The sequence below is a fragment of the Dipodomys spectabilis genome, unplaced genomic scaffold (genome assembly GCF_019054845.1).
Source record: "Dipodomys spectabilis isolate Male_0828 unplaced genomic scaffold, ASM1905484v1 ptg000157l, whole genome shotgun sequence".
Taxonomy (NCBI): Eukaryota; Metazoa; Chordata; class Mammalia; order Rodentia; family Heteromyidae; genus Dipodomys; species Dipodomys spectabilis.
In genome coordinates this window covers 8,323,328-8,346,696 of record NW_024870834.1, presented here as the reverse complement: position 1 = coordinate 8,346,696, position 23,369 = coordinate 8,323,328, and the positions used below count along the sequence as shown (strand labels likewise).

General features: G+C 43.4%; 1 protein-coding gene and 1 pseudogene across 9 annotated transcripts in view; one reads left to right on the top strand and one right to left on the bottom strand.

Annotated features, from left to right (window-relative positions):
• Positions 1-23,369, bottom strand: part of Foxn3 (forkhead box N3) — a 371,707-nt gene that overhangs the window by 37,889 nt on the left and 310,449 nt on the right. The window lies entirely within an intron of this gene.
• Positions 14,566-22,648, top strand: LOC122118844 (annotated as a pseudogene).

Here is a 23,369-nt window from a genome sequence, read left to right as displayed (position 1 = left end):
TGGCCTACACACTGGGAACTATAAAAAGAGGGGATATGTTTCACCCAGTGGCCTGACAATGGTGGCAGCCTGTGCCTACTGGAAAGTTCTAGGGTCAGGCATTCACACTTATTCTCCAGTGATCTCTCACTCCGTTTGGGGTTTCCTAATTATCCTCTTTCAGTGGGAAACATTTTACTTTAAATAGACACAGACTAGCACAAGCATTTTATACTTTTTTACGCCATGGGGGGAAAAAAGGCAAAAGCAACCATTCAAATTAATATGCCAGTAATTATGTGCAGCAACTGTCTAATTATCCATGAAAAAACCAAGTTGAAAAGATCAATTTCTGATCAGCATTCCACTCGAGCATTTGGTTAAAAGTTGCTTTGGGGACTCAACTTCGCTTAAAAATGTTCATTTATCATTATATTCTTCTACTGTCCCATCCAGGACCATTTCCAACTTAGCTAATACAATCATGAGATGGAATGAACTGTTTTGTAGGGAAATCAAACCTACCTAGACTTGCATATGGACAGATTGCTGTTGGCTCCGCATAGAGAATAACAGTATTCATGAGCTAAGACACCTGTGAAATCATCTCACGGGTGAAAAGATGGGAGGCCATTGTCCATTGTATCAGCCACTGTCCTAGGCAGCTGGCTGGTTGGAGACTAAGTATGATTGAGAATTAAGCCTACTCGGGTCTGGAGCTTCATCAGCTTCCCTGTTCCTGAGCCATCCAATGGGTTCCATGTCAGTGATTCCCGGGGAAACAAAACAGGAGATCAACTAGTTCCTCCTTTGTAACATTCCACGGCTCTCAAACACCTTCTTTCCTAACCACACAATGAACACTGCAGGGTGGAACTAGACAGGGGTCTACCTTCTTGGAATCTTTAGAAGACTAAGTTTAATTGTTCCCCTCATACATTTGAAGATCCCCCCCACCACAGATATCCCATAAATACAAATGATATGAGAAATGTGGTGACAGAAAGATCCACAAGATGATTTCACAGGGTGCCTTTTAGCTTGAAACTCCCCAAACATTTTAAGACCAACTGTGACTCTCCCCTTATTTGGTGGCTGATGGTAATTCCACTTCTGGCTTCCAACACAGCTCATCTGCGCCTCGTATTCTTTTACGACTCAGGAGTGCCTCTGCCTCTTCACCCCTCAGCAGCAGCCTGCAAATCATCCTGACTGAACCGACTTCATTCCAAGTCTTTTAAGTTCTCAGCCAATGCTTGAAAAATTGCAGAGTGAGATATTATACCATTAGCTAATTTCTTCCAGGCTGAAAGAGGGCTAGAACACCCTCAAATTTGATATAAATAGTTGATAATGTCATATCCAAACACTCCCAGCCCGGTGGTGATTCTCTCACTTGGACACAACAGGTTCAAATAAATAAATGGCCTTGAGCTTTTGTTTTGAAATCAATATATATTTCTGGAATAGAACAGCATGGAAGTTGAATGACAATTCTCTGTATTTGTAAAAGCTTCTTTATAATTCAGAAAAGAAAAACTTCACCACTATTCAGAGGTGTCCCAAACTAGAGTTTAAGTAGAAGAATAATTGCCTTCGGCCTTTATCCACCTGCCACTTCTAAGAAATACTACTTCACTGCTATTTTCTTTTGATTCAGTAAAAGAAAGCAATGGGACAAGTCTAAATTCATCACAACAAAGGTATTTAATTGAGACCAGTAAATTAGCATCTCAATGGAAATCTCCCCCTCCCCGAAAATACATCACTCAAAAGTTCACTTTGTGCTAATACTAAGATGGTTAAGAAACTCCTCAGTGGTAAATTCTCAAGTTTATGGTATTTATTGGAAAATTTCACCTAGTTCTTTGGCTGGAAAAACTCCAATGCCATACATGGCAAGTATTTCACAAAACAGATGCCAAGAATTGTGGCTTGACACAGCACTTAGTTTGCTGTTGTTATTCAAACATCCTATTAAATTAACAGGCTCTCCTCCCTAGAGCTTTGCTTTACAGCACAGTAAATCAGCATCCGCTGTATTTATCCACAAACATCATCTACTGCACTGATTTACACAAACAAGTCACAAACTACCATCATTTCCTATTTCAACTGAATTTTGGTTCTGAACTGTGCAATTCAGTTCGTTATTTAGGGCATCTGGGTGGCCTTAATGTCCAGTGCCAGGAAGGGTTAAAAACTGGAGCATTAATTGGGCACAGATGGCTCATGCACGTAATCCTAGATCAGGAATTTTGAAATCTGAGGATCATGGTTCAAAGCCAGCCCAGGTAAGAAGGTCTGTGAAACTCTTATCTCTGATAAATTACAAAGGAGGAAGAGGTGGAGGAAGAGGAGGAGGAGGAAAGAAGAAAGAAGAAAAACTGGAAGTGGAGCTGTGGCTAATGTGGCGGAGTTAGCCTTAAGCAACAGAAACTCAGGGACAGATTGAGTGAACTTAAAAAGTACAGACTGCCATTGTAAAGGCCCATAGCCATGAGATGCCTTCGCTCAAACTTCGATTGTGTTTCATTTTATATTCTCGTAAGAAACTACATTTTTGTCTCCAGAAGACAATTAAATTTTATATATTTTTATACTGTGTAGCTCCCTAGTTTCTCCATCTAAGCACTTTGCAAAAAAGAAAAAAAAAATCAAACCAGAATAGCAAATGAATCAAAAGCAGATTTAATTTTATTGATTCCATTTCACATAAAGATGTTGGTTGATCTGATGCTTTTTTCATCTCATTACTTTTGGTCTGGAATATACCGTGTTCCACCCAAGCCAGCGGATGTCATTCTACATATGCACAGCTAAGAGCACAAACCTGAAGCAATTCTGGAGATTAAGCTTCCAGAGTAAATTCATTTTTATCACAATCTTTATGTTCCGGAGTGGCCAAGTCATCTTGGTCCATGTTTATTAACTAGCGGTAATAGGAAAGATCTTAATCAGAGCTTTGGTGTTTGCAACTGCACAAACCAATTCTCTCTCTCTCTCTCTGAATCTGGACTTCTCCACTCCAACCACTGAATCTCATTAGTGCCCCACACCCTGGCCAAACAAAAGTAGTTTGTGAAGGAGGCGGCAAAGAGCAGCTCATCCTGGAGAGATTGGAAAGAGGTCTCTCCATAGGTGGCCAGTACACGGACAGGTTTAGCAGATCCTATGGGAAGTCTTGTGCATGTTTCTGGGAAGGATCCAGAGCTTTTTTTTTTTTTTTTTTTTTTAAATCTAGCTCTGTTAGAGGTGGCATACACCAAGATCATGTGCTCTCCCCTTGTGGAAAGGAAGCAGTACGCTTCTTTGGCCTGGAACAATCATAAAATCTCTGCAATGCTAGAGGAGGTGCATTATATTATAGAACGAAAGTTTGTATCTGCCCCAAATTTACATGTGGAAACCCTAATTCTCCTATGAAATGGTATTTGGAGATTGGCCCTTTGGGAGATAATCAGGTTCCTTGTGCTACTGATGGAAGGATTAGTGGCCCATGATCTCTGCCCCCCACCCCTATGAAACTCCTCTCCCTTCCTTTCCCCAGGAGCAGAGAAGATGGGAATCATCACCAGAAATTCAACTTGTTGGACCTTTATCCAGGACTTCCAGCTACCCAAATAGAAAGAGAACACATTTATGTTGCTTCACCTCCCCTGCCTCGGGCAATGATACCTTGTAATGGCAGTCAGTATAGAAAGGGCATCCTTTGGCCACTGTTGTACTTTAAGAAATGAACAAATTGATCAGGCTTGTGTAGAGTATCTACTCAGTTTTTTTCCCATTCTCCTTTCAATTACTTGGAAAGAGTAGGGAAGAAAAAAACATCAACCTTCCAGACTCCCTTGCAGCTAAGGTTATGAATATGCATTTGGTTCTGCTAACTAGATGAGGTCAGGGTGAGTTCAGAGGAGGCCAACCATGTGCTGTAGGATGGACAGCTAATGTCATGGCTGTGCTGGGGTTTCTTGCAGTAGCATTCTAGTGTGTACTCTGCAGCATACTTGAGAATGGAGAGGCAGCTTCAGGGCATCAGTGGTCTCTGGGTCACCACCCTGGGGTGCAATTCTAACTCCACAGTTTTAGCAGTGGTGACCTCTCAGGTGCTTGGTTCTCAAGACTTTGGAAGTAATTCCCTGAAGGGCCCGTCTAGGTTCTCTTCATTTGACTCTTCTAATGATACTATGGAGCATCTAACTCTCCTACTGCCTTTCTGCCGACCACATCTTGCCCTGTATCCCAACCACAGAACTAGGTACCTCCTTTAAAGGAAGGCCCAAGTGCCATCTTCTGCAGGGATATGGCTGGTTAGCTCACTTGTTGAAATTAGGACCAGGCTTGAAGCAGGCAAGAAGCACTCACTTTCTATAATAGCTCTGTTTTTACTAGGATAAGCAGTTCGTGTCTTTTTAACTGACACAGTTTCAAAACTCCACTGGCCCTAAAGTTTGATGGTGTGAAGGAATCCCCCGACCTTTGCTTTGGGCACAGAGATGTTGGCTGTTCATACCTAAGGCCTTCCTCATTCAGGTTACCCAGTCCAAATGGCCATGCTTCCTTATCTACTAAATGAGAGAGTTTTCTTATCTGTAAAATAAAGGGGGGGTTGGGTTAAGTGTCTAATACCAAGGCTATCATGGATGGTTCTCTCATTTGTTCTATCCGACTGCATTTGCTGTTGAGTTTAGTGTGAAATTCCTGCTGAGGCCCAGGCCTGGGTCTTTCCCACCTGACAGAGGAGTCATTTTCCTGGCTGGGGAAGAAGGGTTGCCTTCCTGGGCCTTTTTGTTTGGCTAATCTGTTCATGTCTATTTGCTCTGCTGCCCAGACAACTCTACAGTAAACAAAGGCCCAGGCTTTACTCTGCCTGCTCCAAATTGGGAACCTGCCTGTGTTGTTTGCTTTGGGGCACAAAGAGGGAGCAAACAGCAAGCAGCTTTTGAGAGTCAAGTTGGTGATGGTCTTCACTCAATTATGGCAGTGAAAAGACATAGCAATTGCAGATACACCTACCCTACCCAGTCTTCATAGATTCAAGAGGGAAATGGTTCAACCTTGGGGGAAAAAGAATGTTTTTTGGCATGTTGTCTTATTTTTTTCTATCTATGCAGAATACTTTCTTTTTTCCCCCTCTCTCTCTGTATGTATATTGTGTGCACGTGTTGTGTACACGTGTGTGCCAGTACTGGGCTTCAACTCAGAGCCTGCGTGCTGTCCCTTAGCATGTTTGCTCAAAGCTGGCGCTCTATCACTGGCTCTATCACTAGAGCCACAGCTACACTTCTAGCTTTGGTGTTTGGTGGTTAATTGGAGATAAGAGTCTCAGACCTTCCTGTCTAGGTTAGGTTTGAACCGTGATCCTCAGATCTCAGCCTCCTGAGTTAGCTAGGATTGTAGGCTTAAGCCCAAAGTGCCTGGCTATCCAGAATATTTTCTTAAAGAAAAAAAAAAAATATAGGTTGCAATCAGCTCCTGGGGACTCATCATTTCATTTTCTGATCTGTATCATGGGCCAAGGCTCTGCTTCTGATACAATAAAATTTTAAAAAACCCCACCAGTTCCTAGGTATAGCAAGCCAAGTCCTTAAAAAAAAGCAGAATTCCTAGACTTTCCCAGCAGATGAGGGAAGGAATGTGATGTAAGGATGGTGCAGTCTGTGGAAACATATTTTGCAAGGCGTCTAAAGCAGATAAAAACAGGATTGGTTGGTTCATTATGCAATTAAGCTACAGCTAGAACTGGGTAGGATCTTCTGTCTTTCAAAATCCAAACTAGTTATTCAGGCTTTCATTAGGTACAGTTCAGAGATTCTATTTGTACAGGCACCCAATTTTTCTCGTCTGGGTTAGAGTTGAAAAGAAAAGGAAAAAAAAAGAAAAGAAAAAGAGGGCTGCTTTGCGAATCTGGCTGCTGTCTCCATAAAACAATCACAAGGCTCCTCTCCTCCCTCCTCAAATACCTTTTTGCTTCATTTCTTCAGAGTTAGGGGATTTTTTTTTTTTTTTTTTTGGGCAGAAAGCCAAAGTAATATCCCAGCAAGCTATCTGACTTCTCTACAGAGACACATACTGTTTCATGTTTGATTTTGATTTTCAAAAGCAGAACCATTTTCACATCGTCGTATAAAAAGGCCTCCACTATTTAAAATGTCATTTCTAAATTAATTTTATACTCCTGAGGCAGAATGCATCTGACCAGGACAAAGTGCTCTCCATTTAAATAAGGTGGGAAGTGTAAGAGATAGAAAAAACTTCCAGTGTTTACAAGAACAAGTTAAGCCTAGTTTTGTTTTCCCTACAGACCCCCATTTCTCCCCCCCCCCCATTCCATACCTCTGTCATTCCCCCAAAGTACGTGGAGACTATGCTGTTTATGCTGTGTGGCAGCCAAAAGAATTTGCTGGGGGGGGGAGGGGGGGGAGGGGAGAGAGAGAGAGAGAGAGAGAGAGAGAGAGAGAGAGAGAGAGAGAGACCTACAGCGAATGACATTTGATATCTGTGTCTGGTGGTGTCCCGGAGACAGCTAAAAATCTGATGACTTTTCTGTCTTAACATTTTAACTGCTCGGCAGATGTGGCGGCAAGAACGAAGGGGCTCCTTGCATCTCAGATTTCTCAGGCCACTTTGAAGACGGGTCTTTTATTTATTTTTTCTTAAAAGAAAATAACCTCGTACTCCTCTCTTAACAAAATTGAGTGACCTACTGAGGTTGCTCAAGAGGTTGATCTACCTTTTCCAAACCCGAGTTTAGACTCTAGGTGACCAGCCCCAGGTCCTCCTGAGCCACTGACAGCCAGTCTGCCTCCAATTCCCAGAAACCCCTGCGCGAGCATTAATAAAGTTGGTTTCCACAGGAAAATTGTTTCTTTGGCACTTCGCATGGACAGCCACACAGGTAGGACTTGGAAGGAAGAGTTGGAGAATAAAGCCTGACCGATGAGCGGTGTTAAACCCTAATGAGCTATGAGCTCGTGTGCTGGACAAAACACAAAAACAAACAAATATCTACAAAATCTCAAACTTCATCGAAGGCAGAACATGGCCTGTGACAGACAGACATAAGCCACCGCGACCCCTCACCCCCTCCCTCCCAAATCTAACTTGCTGTTCTATCACTGCCTAGTACCAGAAACTCTGGAACAATCTACTGTCTCGCTGCCACCATGTTTCTCCATAGGCACCAGTTTCTGACAGCCCTTTCCTTCCTGCTTAGTTTGTGTCTGGCATTCATAGCTATGTGGCTGGAGCAGAGTTGTGACCCAGACAGCTTCCCACTCACCCGCCAGCCTGGATGGCCCTCAGGGACACCCATCAACTTTGATGTGAAGGAATGCACCCCTTAATGCAAACCTAGCTCCTACAACCAATCCCAAACCCATCATCAACCCTTACTTAACTAGCTGATTTCCTGTGTTTATGGTCTCACAACCAGGATCAAGGCTATGTGAGCGCCAGGAATGTTGACACCATGGTTATCTTATGCCTATCTGTCCAATCCCCAAGCCTGTACTTGGGCTACATAGGTTATGGTTAGGCCAACAAGAATTCCTTTATCTTTCAGGAACACATTGAGCCATGAGATGTGTAAGTCCTACATGTTGTTATTATTTTTTTAAAGAGTACTTGATTGGGAAAAGGAGAAGATGTGAGATCTCAACACATTTTAATGCATTCTCTGCCTCTGGCTTTGGACCAGAGTCTTGACCTACTATGGTCCCTATCACCATTCAGGTACTGTGTGGCTTTGGAAAAGCCACTTCACCTCTCTGAGCTTCAGGCTCCTCTCCAAAGAGGACAAGTTACCATAGTAGATAGAATGGTGCTTAAAAATAAAGTTTAAAAAAAAAACACATTGATTTATTTTTTGGTAATTCCTTTAGAAATGTTAGCTTCTCACACGCACCAATGAGATCTAATAAACTATAGAAGGAAAGGGGCCACATCCAGCCCAGGAAGTTTGGGAAAGGGCCTTCCCCCCCTCCCCGGGGAACCCCCTCTGTGCAGAGCCTGTAGCATAGTTGCTGGCTGGGCTCACACGCTGGTGGCTCCCCAGGGTGTTGCCAACACTCAGCAAAATGAAGTGAACATCTGTATTCTATTTGCTAATGAGCAATCATCATTTGTACCTTTCTCCAGCCTGGGATTCAGCTGCTTGGAATACTAATGCCATTAGAATTGGAGTCCCTCTCTCCCTTTCTCCCCCTCTTTCTCTCTCTCTCTCTGGCAAAACACATTCATTTAGCAAAACCCTGTTTAACTCATTGACATTATTATGGCTCCTGGATTTCTTGGTGATACATGGCTAGTTATAAACCTCTCCATTCTTCCCGGGTCCGTTGCATATTGCACCTGCCTAGGCAGTATTTGAATGTCTGCCTAGGGACTAGAGGCTTGAGTGTTTTTACAGATAACTCAATGCATATAATTTATATAAGACAAATCAATGGACCCTAATAATAATAATAGTAATGGGGGGAGGGGTCTGTTGTGGGGCTTGAATTCAGGGCCTAGGCGCTGTCCCTGAGTTCTGCTCAAGGTTGGAGCTTGACCAATTGAGCCACATTTTCTTTTGAGTAGTTAATTGGAGATAAGCACCTCACAGGGACTTTTCTGCATCAAACCACAATCCTCAGATCTCAGCCTCCTGAGTAACTAGGATTACAGGCTTAAGCCACTAGTGCCTGGCTATAAAACAATAATTTTAAATCACATGATTAACCACAAGAATATACCAGCTTATTTGTTTGAATTAGACTGTTACAGAAAAAGTCACCTAATCCTCTAACTATATGCTTGGTTTATGCTCTCCAGAGCTTTTTCTCTGCAGACAAGCAGTTGCATCTTTCAAAAGATAATGTCAGTTGAGTGTGCGTGTAACTCTGTGTGTGTGTCCTATATAAATGGAGACAAATCTCTACATTGCTTTGCAATTTGTACTTTTCACTCACCAAACTGGTCTTGGCTTCCATTCATCTGGGAATAGAGGTATCTGGCTCATGCCTTCCCACTGCCGTGCTGGATGGAAACATTATTCCAACATCTCCCTGGGCTTGGACTAGGTTGTTTCTAATTGTTGGCTTTTACAAAGAATGTGGTGAGTGGGCATCTTTTCCCATGTCTGCTGATGAGCAAGTGGGGCAGCTCTCCAGGAAACGGGCCTCAAAGAGCCTTCCAGCCCTTGCTTTCTGCATGATCCAGACAAGAGGGTTAGACTAAATGAGCATCTGCTGTGGCCTTATTTCTGCTCTAGGTGTTGGGTTACTAGAGACCCACGGATAAAGCCTTGATTACCAATTACCTGGTAAGACTTTGCCCAAACTTCTCAAGTTCTTCCATAAGCAGAGCTCATGTATCCTTCTTCTGGGCTTTTATCTAATAAATCGATTATCTTATATCTTGTAAAATTGCTTTCAAGATGCTCAGAGCTTGTAAGCCATGTGCTAAGTGTACGCTGGCATGGATGCCAGCCTCCAGAGAAGGACCTGCATCTGTGCTTCTATCTAGGAGTGGTGGCAACCTGTGAACCAGCCCGATGGCCCCTCATCCAATAATCTGGTGATTGGTGACAGGCCCTCTTACCATGTACTAGGTGGACATCCCCAGCTCTCATGACTTAACCATGTAATGCCTCAGTTTCCCCATCTGAAAAATGTGCTACAGTGCCTTCTTTCTTCCCAGGGATATGCTGGGCAGATCAAGGAAGCCAAATCATGCAAAGTCCCGAGAGCTGTGTCTGGGATGAAAACACAGTCAATACAACTGATGTTCATGGAGTATTCCATCTGATCAATGGAGTATTGTGTCCAGTGATGCCCCTGAGATTTCTGGGAGATCATCAGGCTGAGACACCACTGGGGTAGACATGCCAGAAGCTATAGTAAGGGAGAAGAATGAGATATAAGTCATTGCCGCTGTAACCGCATTTATCTCCTATTATTTTACAGTAATGCTGTCTAATTCCATACTGACATCAATCAAGGAGAAGAACTTCCTGGTTACTTTGGTCTGTTTTGTATTGTTTTTGTGTATGTGTGTGTGCCATGTTTTCTCACTTAGCCTCCAAGTTCCTTCCCCTTCCTTTCTTCTTCTTTCTATATCACCTATCCCCAGTGGTTCTCCTAGGAGGGCCCAAGGGTTCTGGATTCATTTGAGGCCTCCTTGGGTCCTAATTGAGATCATAGGAAGTGGCAGAGTGGTTGAGAATACAGGCTCTGGAGCCAAGTGACGAGTTCAAATTCCAGCTCCAGTGCTTACTAGCAATTTCACTTGAGTCTCGGATACTTAACCTTTCGTGCTTCAGTTCCCTTAAAGGGGCTGCAGTGAAGATTAGATGAGTGGACACAAAACAGAGGAGAGCATCTGACACCCACAGCCTCACCACCTGCAATGCTGCTGTGTTTTCAGGTATTGTGAAGGATTTTTCTGGCCTGTGTGCCCGCACATGACAAGTCTCCACAGCCTAACACACACCTTTCAGTGCCCAGGGCTGAGGAGGTTTGCAGCGAGGGCCAGCAAGGATGGAGGATCTGCACTACCTGGGACTCCTGGCCTGGTCCCCTACAAAGACTCTGAGGCTGACCTACCCAGGAAAATGCATGTCAGTGGTCAAATTCCATGAATTTCTATCCATTATATCCAAGCACACACTTTGAAAGATGGGGCTGACACTTTGAAGACTCGGCCAGAAGAAAACTACCTTGGGAATCATCCAAAATCAGCAAAGCTAAGATGAGCATCAGGTTGGGCAGTTCTAGGAGGAAGGCTCATCACTCAAGGTCTGACATGATAAGCAAGGACTGCAAAACGACCAAGCAGGGACAGCCCTGCCTGTACAGCGAAACACAGAAAGTAATTATGGAGATGCACAGAAAAGGAGTTGAAACCACAGAGCTTATAAAGTCAGGAGAGAGGCTGAAAGTGAGTTCAGAGATGCATTAAAAAACATGGCCTAGGGCTGGGAAGGTGGCTCAGTGGTAGAGTGCTTGCCTTGCATGCATGAGGCTCTGGGTTCAATTCCTCAGCACCATATAAGCAGAAAAAACTAGAAGTGGTGCTGTAGTTCAAATGGTAGAGCGCTAGCCTTGAGCTGAAGAGCTGTGGGACAGTGCTCAGACAAAGTTCTGGCTCCACCACCACCACCACCAACAACAAAAACCCACAAAAACAAAATAAAACACACAAAAAACATGACCTAGCTGAGCCAGGTGCTACTGGCTCATACCTGTAATCCTAGCTACTCAGGAAGCTGAGACCTGAGAGCCAAAGATCAAAGCCAGACCAGGCAAAACAAAAACTAAATAAATAAATAAATAAATAAATAAAATGCAGGAGAGACCCTTATCTCCAATTAACTAGCAAAAGCCAGCAGTGGAGATGTAGCTTAAGTGCTCAGAGTTCAATAAAGCTAAGGGGTAGTACCCAGGCTCTGAGTTCAAGTCCCAGTAATGGCATACACATATATGTGCAGACATACCCCTCCTCCAAACAAACAAAAAAAAAAGCCCACATTTATACAAACAAGCAGCAAAAGCAATCAGTACAAAAAAAAAAAAAATTTACACACTAAGCTGAAGCCTGAACATGTAATGCAAGCACTACTGTAGTTTTAAGGCCACTTAGAATTACTACTGAGCAAAAAAGTATAGCATGGCTTTTATTTGACAGTAAATACAGTAGTAACAATGATTATTTTGTTATAACTATAGTTCCATGCCAGCGAAGAATCTTACGCTAGCATTTCTTCTCTCTCGGATGGTGTTGAATTGCTATGACAACCAATAACATTTGGCACACCACAGAGCACTGTATCACGCATCGCCATGGCAGACGAGGAAATGCCATACTGTACTTAAAAGCCACCTTCTCATCCTCTCCCTTTTAAAGTCTGTTATCACTCCACATGTACTATTCACCGCGCCATATTATATATAACCTTTGGTTACCTGCAGATTTGTGATGCGTGTAGCAAAACTCAGGAAGCCTTGTGAAGCCCTTAACATTTTATTACAAATAGCAGGTAAGCAAACTGCATTATTATGGCTTTTTTGTTACGCAGTCACAAAGAACTGGCTTTTACCAACTTCCAAACCAAAAGCCTTCGCTAAGACTGCTGCGCCCCCACCTCCCAGCAAGAACATTGGGTGACATCTTGAGAAACAAGAGTATCCCCCTTTCAGAGAAATTTGCCACGTTATCAAGCCACTGCCTCTTTAGATATTGACTTGCTTTATTTGAATTATTGTATCACATACCTCCTGGTCTATATAGATCCTTTCTTAGAGAGAACTTAGTTGTCACCATGGAAACCCTCCAGTGGCATTGCTGGAGCCATTGGTGCTCTCTATTGCTGATGTCACTTGGGAGTTGCTCTGAGTCCAGCTGGTTGCAGGGCAGGGGGTGGGGGGGGGGGGCATGGAGGGGCAGAGCTGGGCGCTCCCAAGGGACACCAGCTGGCTGTAACGCCTTCAGCACTGCAAGCGATCACAGATCAGAAACGTGACCATCTTCCAGGGTCCTGTGGAGTACCAAACCGGACTCATAGAAAAACATCTAGTATATTTAGTATATAGTATATAGAAAAACATCTAGTGTATTAAGATCAACACATTATAGGAGCCATGTTTACAGCCACAAGGTGAGAGATGCAGACTTGCCACACAGGTGTAGAATCCAGAATCTGGAAGAGACTTCAAATCTAAGGAATGTGGGTCACGTGAAACCTTTCCGATGTGGCCTCATTTAGTAAATCAGTTTAGAAACAGGCTCGTCTCTGTGAGTGTAAGAGACGAGCAGCTCCATGGTCCACCTCCTCACACAACATTCACCTGGGGAAAGCGCCGTCTCGGCTAGTGAGATGCTATGATCAGCTGTGCATTTGCTGCGGTAAGTATTTTTTTTTGTTGTTTTGCATTCCTCCTTCCCCTTCTTCTTGTTTTCTCCTTTTCACTCCCCTCCCCGTTTTACTCTGTGTTTTGTGCCAACACTGGGGCTTGAACTCAGGCTCTGGGTGTTGCCTCTTAGCTTCTGCGCCTAAGGTAGCAACTCTACCGCTTAAGCCATGTCTTCTCTGCTGGCTTTATGGTAGTTAATGGGGAATAAGACTCTCAGATTCATTTCAAACTCCAATCCTCAGCTCTCAGCCTCCCAAGGAGTAAAGATTACAGGTCTGAACTGCCCAGCCTCTCCCCCTCCCCCTCCTCCTCCTTCATTTTTTTGTTTTTGTTTTTAAAGAAAATGCAGACCGTATATTTTTAACTTGCTGTCTTGGGAACAAAAGTTCTGTTGAAAGTATCTGAACTATGGAATGCAGGCATGGTGTTTCTGAAAGATAAAACTTAGGGCTCAAAAAGTTGTGGTCTGATACTTTGGTAAGGTGAATGTGTGTAATGCTTCTGATTGGGTCTCCATGTGAGGTGAGAGAATGGGGAGAAAATGGAAAGAGGAAGGCACTGGTGAGAGGAAGGCAGCTGGCTCTGATATCTAGGCGAGAGAGAGGGGGGGGAGAGGGAGGGAGGGAGAGAGAGAGAGGGAGGGAGAGAGAGGGAGAGAGAGAGATTGTCAGTCAGTGTCAAGAGCACTGACCCAGGCTCCTGATGGTTTCCACATGGCCCCGAATCTGTACCTGCCCACTGCAAAGACATGAAAATAAGGGACAGGGGTAGTACAGAAATGTTTACGAAACACAAGTGTTGTAGGGAGCAATTTAAAAAATAAGAAACTATGAAGACTGTGGTTCAAAAAGCCAGTCCAGGCAGAAAAGGCACATGAGATTATCTCTAATCAGCAAAAAGCCAGAAGTAGGTATGGCACAAATGGTAGAGCACAAGCCTTGAGTAGAAAAAGCCAAGCAAGAGTGAGAAACCCTGTGTTCATGTCCCAGTATAGGAGGAAGAAGGGACAGGGAGAGAGGGAGAGAGAAAGATATTACAGATTATCGTATAGTATTTTAAATACTTGTTACAGTTAGGAGAATGGGCTTGTTAGAAGAGACTAGTCTTGAAATAGTAAATTGAATAAAGACTTAGATTTTGAGTTGAGGCTGCAAATTCACTGAGCTCATCCATGGCTTAAGAAAAATTTAAAGGCCATACATAAGGTTAGAACACTTATAAGCTTAATTAGATTTATAAAAATTGTTTAACTGCTCTGGGGAGCTTGTTTGTTGAGTCAGGCAATTGAGCACTTATAAATTTAATAAGTTCGATTTCCTTTATAAATGCCATTTAAAATGTTTAGTGTTTAATTAACTAAGTTTGCAAATGAGACCAAACATTAATAAGTCCCTTTAAAAACGATGGTTAAAAAAATGTTAGGCGTATAAAAAAAATTAATGAGATCTGTGAACAGTTCTTAAAACCCTAAAGAAAGGTGAAGTTTTAGATTTTGTAACTTTAATAAAAAAAAAAAAAAAATCCAGAATAAAAAAAGCAGAAACCCCTCCCCCCTCCATGTGTTAATACATACCCTTGGCCCTAAAAGCAAAGAATCAAGTCTTATAAGTTACTAAATTGGAAAAGGTGAAACATGTTTATGAATAATCATTGTATTAGGAAACAAGTGGGTAATGACTAAGGAAGGCCTAAAATGCTCCAGGAATTCAGCGACAAGGGACTAATCAAAGAAGGAAACAAAATGGAAGTCCCATCTGACTTGGATCTAAGCGATAATGTGCTTTTCAAGGTTTGTGAGTTGTCACTCCTCTTGCCCTCTCCCCATCCCGGTTTAATCTGCTGCCCTCCTTTGACCTTATAGTTAGTCAAAGTTTTCCAATACTGTTCACTAGACAGGCAAATTTCATGTTAGAGAATTATGGGTAAAGTACAGGTTCCTAGAGCTGGACTGGAAATCCATTAGGCTCTCTACAAGAGTTTATCTTGAGAATTCTCCTCATCTCCTTTGGGACCTTAGTTCTTAACTTCCTTTCCTACCTTAGGAGTGAATGAGGTTGCCACATAACTGGCCCCTGGACAAATATTCTAGGCCACAAGTAAAGTTTATGACTTACCAATTTTAGGTGTAGAATGGAAGCAGTGTTATTCTACAAATTAAGTGCAAAAGACAAAGACGCCATTCTAGAGAGGAAATAGCTAATTCAAGCGAAGTGGGGGTGAGGGTGGGGGTGGGGATGGTGAGACCCTCCCACGTTCCAGGGAGATTGTTTACTTGCTAAAAATTTAAATTATTTTCCATTAAGTGTTCTGGGTTGACCAGTACTCCACCTCCACCTCCAATGCTGAACTCCTAAGCAGTACCTCCAACCTTATTTGTCATTGAAGACATGTTTAGTTCACTTGGTCATACTGGAGTTGGATGGACGAGCCCCTAACCCTAAGACCAGAGAATGTTGCGACATTTGAACACCAAAGCTGAATGAGAACCACCAGAGACCTGAGCCAGATCCCTCCCCAGCACCTTCGGATAGAGATCACCTCTGTATATCCTTTGCCTCAAGCCTTCTGATTTCCAGAATGGTGAGCCTACCATAACCTTCCTCCTCTAAGCCACTCAGCACCTGGTACTTCATTACAGCCCACCCTAGCAAACTAACACACTAAGTAACAGATCTTCAAATCTGACCAGAGATCGACACACATTCATTTCTAAACTTCTTTTTATAAATCCCAAATTGGACTCCAAGAAAAACAAGCCTGGTCTTTAGTCAACATACTGGTACCCAAGAAGGAGTTTGAAACTGTTTGGGATATGGCTAACCATCTGTGTAAAGCATGATCTCCTGTGTCAAAAGAGTGAGTGGCTGTGGTCACAATGCACGCACACATGCACAATATGACTATTTTTAGAGTCTTCTTCCCGATAGCCCAGAACACACACTTTCCTGGGTTCATTCCATCACCTAACTACCCTCAACCACCAGCTTGGTGTCTGCCTTAGGAATTCTTACCCACCCGTCTCATGTGGTATTTCCTCCTATTGCTGTAACATAACTAGTGGAATGTGTGTAGGATGTCGCTTTGCCATTTTTCAAAGGTTCTAGAAACGTGATTCTTGTGAATTCTCAGGGGCAGGGGTGACCAGCAATGAGTCATCTGTGTGATCTCCCTCCCCTTGAGGGCAGCTGTGACTGGCTTCTAGTCACAAAAGCCACCATAGGGAATGGGTGTACTTCCAAGATCAGTGGAAAGCTTACATCACCGAAGCCTTTGTCTTAGATCTAGCAACTCCTACAGTATTGAAAGCATCAGAAGAGTGGCAAGGTCAAAGGAACCCCTAGCAGCTGAGAACAGCTCCCAGCTAACAGCCACCAAGAAAACAGAAACCTCAGTTCTAGTAACTGCAAGGAACGGATTCTTAAATAACCACAGGAACTGGAAAGAGGCACCAAGCCCCACAGGGACACATAGCTGGGGTGATGTTTGCCTGCAGCAGCCTCGAAAGCTCTGGAGCAGGGAATCCTGATGTACAAAAACAGACAAGATACAATTGTATTCTTTTAAGCTGCCGTTTTGGTCATTTGTCATGCAACATGGACAAAGAATACAGTGATAATCTGATGACAAAGAGGAATCTCTCACTATCAAAGCCCAGGGAGACATGTATTGAATATCATTTCAGAGATTTGTCTGTTCCTAAATCAGAAATGAGCACCCAAGATATTCTTGAATACTGGGTTACCAAACTTTCTTCTTTTTTGGGGGGGAGGGGAGGGTCTGGTTGTGGGGCCTGAACTCTGGGCCTGGGCGCTGTCCCTCAGCTCTACAGCTCAAGGCTAGCGCTCTACCACTTGAGCCACAGCGCCACTTCCGGCTTTTTTTGTTTTTGCTTATGTGGTGCTGGGGAATCGAACCCAGGGCCTCAGGCATGCAAGGCAAGCGCTCTACCACTGAGCCACCTTCCCAGCATCTCCAAACTTTCTTAATAAGGGTAGTGAGGACAGCCATTTTCTATCACTCAAGTCTAAGAGAGAAGGGAACTCAAAACAGGCCTACAATGATGGTACTTGGCCCATGAATGGCCAGAAACAATGAAGAGAATTCAGATTGAAATAAGGACTCTGTTGGGCAAAAGAAGAGATGAAGATAAATCCTACTGTATAAGAATCTTTATTGATGTTTGGGATTCTGAGCACTGGACACAGTAGCTTTTTTTCTGTAAACAAAACATCATCTATCTATGCTGGAGGCTGCAGGGCCATCTATTTGGGAGAAAGGAAGTTTATGAAAACATAGTTGGGAATCCATCATTGCCCAAGTTTCACAAGTCAGATGGGTGGTAGGATAAATGTGCTAAGAGGCTGAACGTCATGGATCCCACACCAGTAGGAAATTGCCCTCCAATGGCTTTGCTTTCATAAACACGTGCAGGCCTTTTGCCATGTAAGGCATGGTGAAAGGTGCACATTCCTCAGTCCGTGCGCACATCAGGGGCAAGAGGCGTATGGCTGTCCCTCTGTCACACACTGAGGACAGACAGTAAGAGGGGAAGGGAGGGAGGAAAACGAGTCATGACACAGGAACCAAGAGAACAGACCAGTTCAGAGACCAGCTGAGGACGGTCTAACCAAAACACTGAGTGCCTAGAAACTCCAAGAGGCTCAGGCCAAGGGAGGAGTGAGGAGGGGAGAGGAAGGGGGAAGAAGAGAGGGAGGGAAGGGGTTCCGGGAAGCACGAACTAAACCTCTAACAAAGGCCAGGAACATGTGACACCACCAATTTAAACAGTTCAGTGCCAAAGTTGTGGGTGCTAAAGAGCAAAATGTGCCCCGCATGTCGCCCTGTGGTTTGTCTAGAACTCTGAGCATCCCTCTGTCCATGGGAAAACACACTTTCTTTCCTGTAACCCAGCTATCTAAACACAATGCAAGTGTACAGCACCCAAAAAAGTGAATACATGAATTCCGGTCCTCTGCTCTGCTCTGTTTCTTAGGCTTACCATCTCTCCCATCCTCTTCTACCAGACACCCTAGGAACAAGGCCAGGCAGCACGTCATTGGCCCTCTGTGATGAATGGTATCCCCTGTGAACTACGGTTCATGGGCTTCTCAAGACAGGAAAGGGTTTGAGCCATGGCTGGCACTCGCAAGCCCCGTTCCAGGGCTATCTATCATCACTATTATTTTCATAACTTTTTTAAAAATTCATTTCTTCTTCTTCTCACTTGTTCTTTCATCATCTTTAAGAACTTGCACAAAGGGGTTTCAATTCAACACGTCGGTTTATGAGAACAATGCACCTTGATCACTGTCAACGCATCATTTTCTCCCCCATCCATCCCACCCTTACACTTGATTTTTGTTGTATTTACCATTTCTCCTCGGTCTCCTTCATAAACTCCCACAAGGACAGAGAGTTCTGTTTTCTACAATGACGCACCCCGAGGACTAGAACGGCCAGCATGAACGACAGAGATCGGATGAACTCAAGTTTGCTCGAGTTTGTGTTTTGTTTTTTTGGTAGCAGAGTCCCCATCTTTCTCTAGGTTATGTTGTACAACTGAACTTACGGTGTCCTAGTCTTGATCTAGATAGACGTTCTCTATTTGTTTCCTTTTTGGAGGGGGTGGGGGGGTCACAGATAACAGCTTCCATTTGTGAAGATGTGTTTTCACATTGAGTTCCTCATTGGTGGCTCCGAATGACCTTGTAATGAATTTCCCATATCTTCCCTAAAGTAGCAGATACCTGGCAGCTTGGAATACGTATCAGCACTGTGGTTTATGTCTCACACTGTCTCATCTGTGAAAGGCCATTTATTGCTTCATGACAAGGAACAAATTTAGGTTGTTTTTGGCTTTGATTTACCTCACGTGATTTTTATTATTATTTTTATAATTAAAAAAGAAAGAAAGCCCAGTCCATTGGTAGAAAAACAAGTACAAAGGAAAGAAAAAGTCAAGCTGGGTGCTGGTGGCTCACACCTATAATCCTAGTTACTCAGGAGACTGAGATCCGAGCATCATGGTTCAAAGCTAGCAGGAGCAAGAAAGTTCATGAGACTCTTATCTCCAATTAACCACCATAAAACCAGAATGGAACTGTGGCTCAAAATGGCAGCATGCTAGCCTTGAGCAAAAAGAGCTCAGGGACAGCGCCCGGGTCCTGAGTTCAAGCCCCATGACTGACAAAAAAGCTTCTCATCTGCAGGATGATATACCTGAAACTCCCTCATATTCTTCAAACACAAATGCCCACGTGCACATAGGTGATACCGTATATAGCATTACTGATAACCAATAGACCCATAGGGTTTACCTAATCAATACAATTACAATTACCGCCTTGACAATTATAGGAGACTACTAACTGTTGCTCTCTTCTATCCCCATTTCAACTGATACAAACTAGGGCAAGAAAAAACAAGACCCTTAATTATATAACCAGGCAAGATTATATAACAAAGGTCCTGATGCAACTTCAACTGTGTCTGTGCCAAGGGAGGGCTCAAAGGCCCCAACATCTCTGTAGAAGTAACAGGAGCCTCTAAGACTTGTGCAGAGCCTTCGCTCTCACCCAGCTGTTGAATGAAGCCCACTCACTCATGATCCACACTCTTCTGCTCTTCTAATCTTGTTTTCCCACAGCAGTGGACAGAGCAACCCCATTCCCGGGTGACGATGATAGTTTGTTAAAGTGACAGTGTACTAGCAATTACAAGACATAACATGAGAAAAGAAAATGAAGAGTGTCAGTTTCTCTGAGAAGCTGATTTCCAGTGTCCAGCATGGCAATGATCATTTCATACTGCTCAAGCCATTTAGAAATGGCAGGATCACTGATGACAAGATGCACTTTCATGGAGAGACATTTGAAAACCACACAGCGTGTTATTGTTGGAAGAACCCAAGAAACAATCCTAGGAACAACAAAAATAACAACCTCCACTCTTTGCCTACCAGTGTGGGCTATTGAGCACACATAAATGATTCCTTATCTTTGTCTTCCTGATCAAATCTGCATTTGAAGGCACCCCAGACAAAGGATGCTGGTACAAGCTATGTGCCTTGTAGAGGACATTTCTTTGGAATCTGTTATTAATTAAAACCTATCAAGATGCTGCATATGCACTGCTCTGCGGTAACGACCCTCCTCAGCCCTCTAAACATTTGTGATTCAAAAGACAGTTTGGAAAGCTGACACCTAATAGAAGCAACGTAAATTGCTCTATTTCACCCTGAAGGAGAGAAGATTTCTAACACCAGAATGCAGCTAAGGTGATAACCTGGTGCTATCTGAGGTTGCACAAGACTACAACTAACTAACTATCTTTGGGAATAACCTAAATTTGAGGAATTAATGGGTGTGGCTTCTGAGGTGGCATTTCCTGTCCACTGAGGGGATTTCTTTCATTCAAATAACACATAGCAAAATTAACCATCCACAAGAACTTCATCATTCTTTCAAATCCCTTTCCTGAGGGTCAGCCATGTTCCACATGTTTGCTTTTTCTTGGCCTCCCGGCCCCCACCACGCCCATTTAAGCATGGGGAAGACTCTGACGGTTCTAAGTGAAAATGCTGTGACACAAACTGTTTCAGAAGTCAGACCACAGAATTTGGAGTCCCTATAGGTCTGGAGGTGGGGTTCAGGATGAGTCCATGTCCTGACTGCTTCTGACAGTGCCTTTAAGGGGATGAGTCACATGATGCTTAAACAGGCAGTTTCTCACCTGTTGAGAGGAGGAGATGAAATAAATGAACCACAGTCTGTTGCTATAGAATTCTGTCATTCCAGTCTGGCTCTCCATTTTCTAATGAGAACCACATCACAAGTGGTCCGGCCAGGGGATCTCTACGGAGACCGAGCTTACTCAGCCTGATTTTCTTTGCCAGCCACAGATCAGAAAAATGAAGCAGCTTTCCATTTATCATTGACACCCTCCCCTGTCGCTCAAATAGCCACTTATGTGATTTCAATGGCACACTTGGACTTCACCAAAGACAGACGCCATATGAGTGGAATCAAACTCCCCTCGTATCCTAGGTGTATTAGCTCCTAGAGCAGCTGTAATAAAAGTACCAGATGCTTGTGCTTCACCGATCTGCCTTGACCCCCCGTATTTCTATTTTCCACGTTAAAAAAATATTTTATTAGCACACATCAATAAGGGGTTTCAAAAGTATTTTTTTAGTTGGATTGGTTTGATGTACTGATAAATTTAATGTATACTTATATCCCCAGACATCTGGAACCAATCCAATAATCATCAAAGTCTTGTATTGCTTTCAAGTAGGTGTCAGCGGCCCCTGTCCTAGAAGAGGATTTGGCTGTGAGTATCAACATCAATGGCCAGGAGTTTCTAACTTCTCATTTTTCCCACTACTGTGGTGCTGGTCCTGGGGCCACACAGCCATCGCCACCAGCCAGGGGCCCTCTAATTACAGGAACTACAGGTTATTTTAGTTGTTTCTACTGTACTCAGACATCCCAAGTACCTATAATCTATTGGACACTCAATGAAGATCCAATGAATGAACGTCTCTCAGAACAATGGTCCTTCTGAGTCGGGTTTTTTTTTTTTTTTTTTTGGGGGGGGGGGGGGACGGGGGGGAAGAGACCGGTCATGGGGCCTGAACTCTGGGCCTGGGCGCTGTCCCTCAGCTCTTCAGCTCAAGGCTAGCACTGTACCACTCTTGAGCCACAGGACCACTTCACTTCCGGCTTTTTTCTTTTATGCTTATGTGGTGCTGAGGAATCAAACCCAGGGCCTCATGCGTGTAAGGCAAGTGCTCTATCACAGCCACCTTCCCAGCCCCATCCTTCTGAGTTTTGAACATGATAAGCATCAGGGTGCATTTATTCTAGTAATCATTAGGGTAAGCAACAGGTATCAATTTCTAGAAAGTTTTAGGAGATTACAAACTAAATTTTTTGCTTTGGGCGAACAATCCTAGTGACCCTCACTACTCCAGATAAAGCAAAACAGTCAATCTAATTACAGATTCCCATTTAATGAACATACATCCAATTCTCACAGGCACAAAAAATTTTAAATATGGCCGCCAGCCCCAGGCGGTAGTTGGAGCCAAAATTAAACCCGCCTGAGCCTGCCCCAGCGCCAGAAGGCTTGCTGCCCGCACCATATCAAAGAAAAAAGGACTGAGTGCAGAAGAAAATAGAACTCATATGATGGAAATATTTTTTGAGACACTGCTATGTCTGTAAAAGAAGTCCTTCAGAGTTTAGTTGATGATGGGATGGTTGGCTGTGAGAGGTTCGGAACTTCCAATTATTATTAGGCTTTTCCAAGTAAAGCCCTTCATGCAAGGAAGCGTAAATTGGAGTTTCTAGAATCTCAGTTGTCTGAGGGAAGCCAAAAGCATGCACACCTACAGAAGAGCATTGAGAAAGCTAAAATTGGCCAACAAGATACGGAAGAGCGAACCAAGCTACTGAAAGAGCTTTCTTCACTCCGGGACCAAAGGGAACAGTGCAAAGCAGAGGTAGAAAAGCACAAAGAATGTGACCCACAAGTTGTGGAAGAAATACGTCAAGCAAATAAAGTAGCCAAATAAGCCGCTAACAGATGGACTGATAATATATTTGCAATAAAATCTTGGGCCGTAAGAAAATTTGGGTTTAAAGAAAGTAAAATTGACGAAACGTTTGGAATTCCAGAAGACTTTGACTACATAGACTAAAATATTTGATGGTGATGAAGAAACTATGAGCTAATGAGTATGTAAATGGTTAAATATTTTCTAACTGTACCGAATTGTGTAACTTTATCATTTTATTAATTTTAAAGAAAGTATAAAATGAAAAAAAAATTTAAATACATTATAAACTAAACAAAACAAAAACAAAGGCTGGGAATGTGGCTTAGTGGTAGAATGCTTGTCTAGCACACATGAAGTCCTGGGTTTGACTGCTCAGTAAACATACACAGAAGAAGCTGGAAGGGGCACTGTGGCTCAAGTGGTAGAGTGCTAGCCTTGAGCAAAAGCAGCTCAGGGACAGTGTCCAGGCCCTGAGTTTAAGCCCCAGGAATGGCAGGGGAATCCCCCCTCCCAAATAGCCATGAATGATCAACCATGGGGGGAGTGGGGATAGAGGCAAAAAAAAAAATTATGAATGAGATAGTGCTAAACAGTAATTTATTCTGCTTTCTTCTTCCCTAAGAGCCTTTGCAGGCAAAGAGTAGAAAATGTTTCCTGTCAAGCTAGCGGAACCATAGAGCTGAATTGGTTATTTCCAAGCAGGCAATTTTCCTAGTTGTAAATAACCAGCAGCTTTGTGAGAATCAATTAGGAGGTTCCTGTCTCTTCTTCGGGAGTCTGATTTCAGTTCATCCATCTTGCTTTGTTAATTTCCTAAATTGGGTTTAAGGGATCCACAGAGCAACATCTATATTCTGTCCCTTGGATTTCCTGGGCGGGGGGGGGGGGGGGGTGGGAGAGGGTAAGGGGAGGTAGCTTTTGTATCGTGGCTGCTT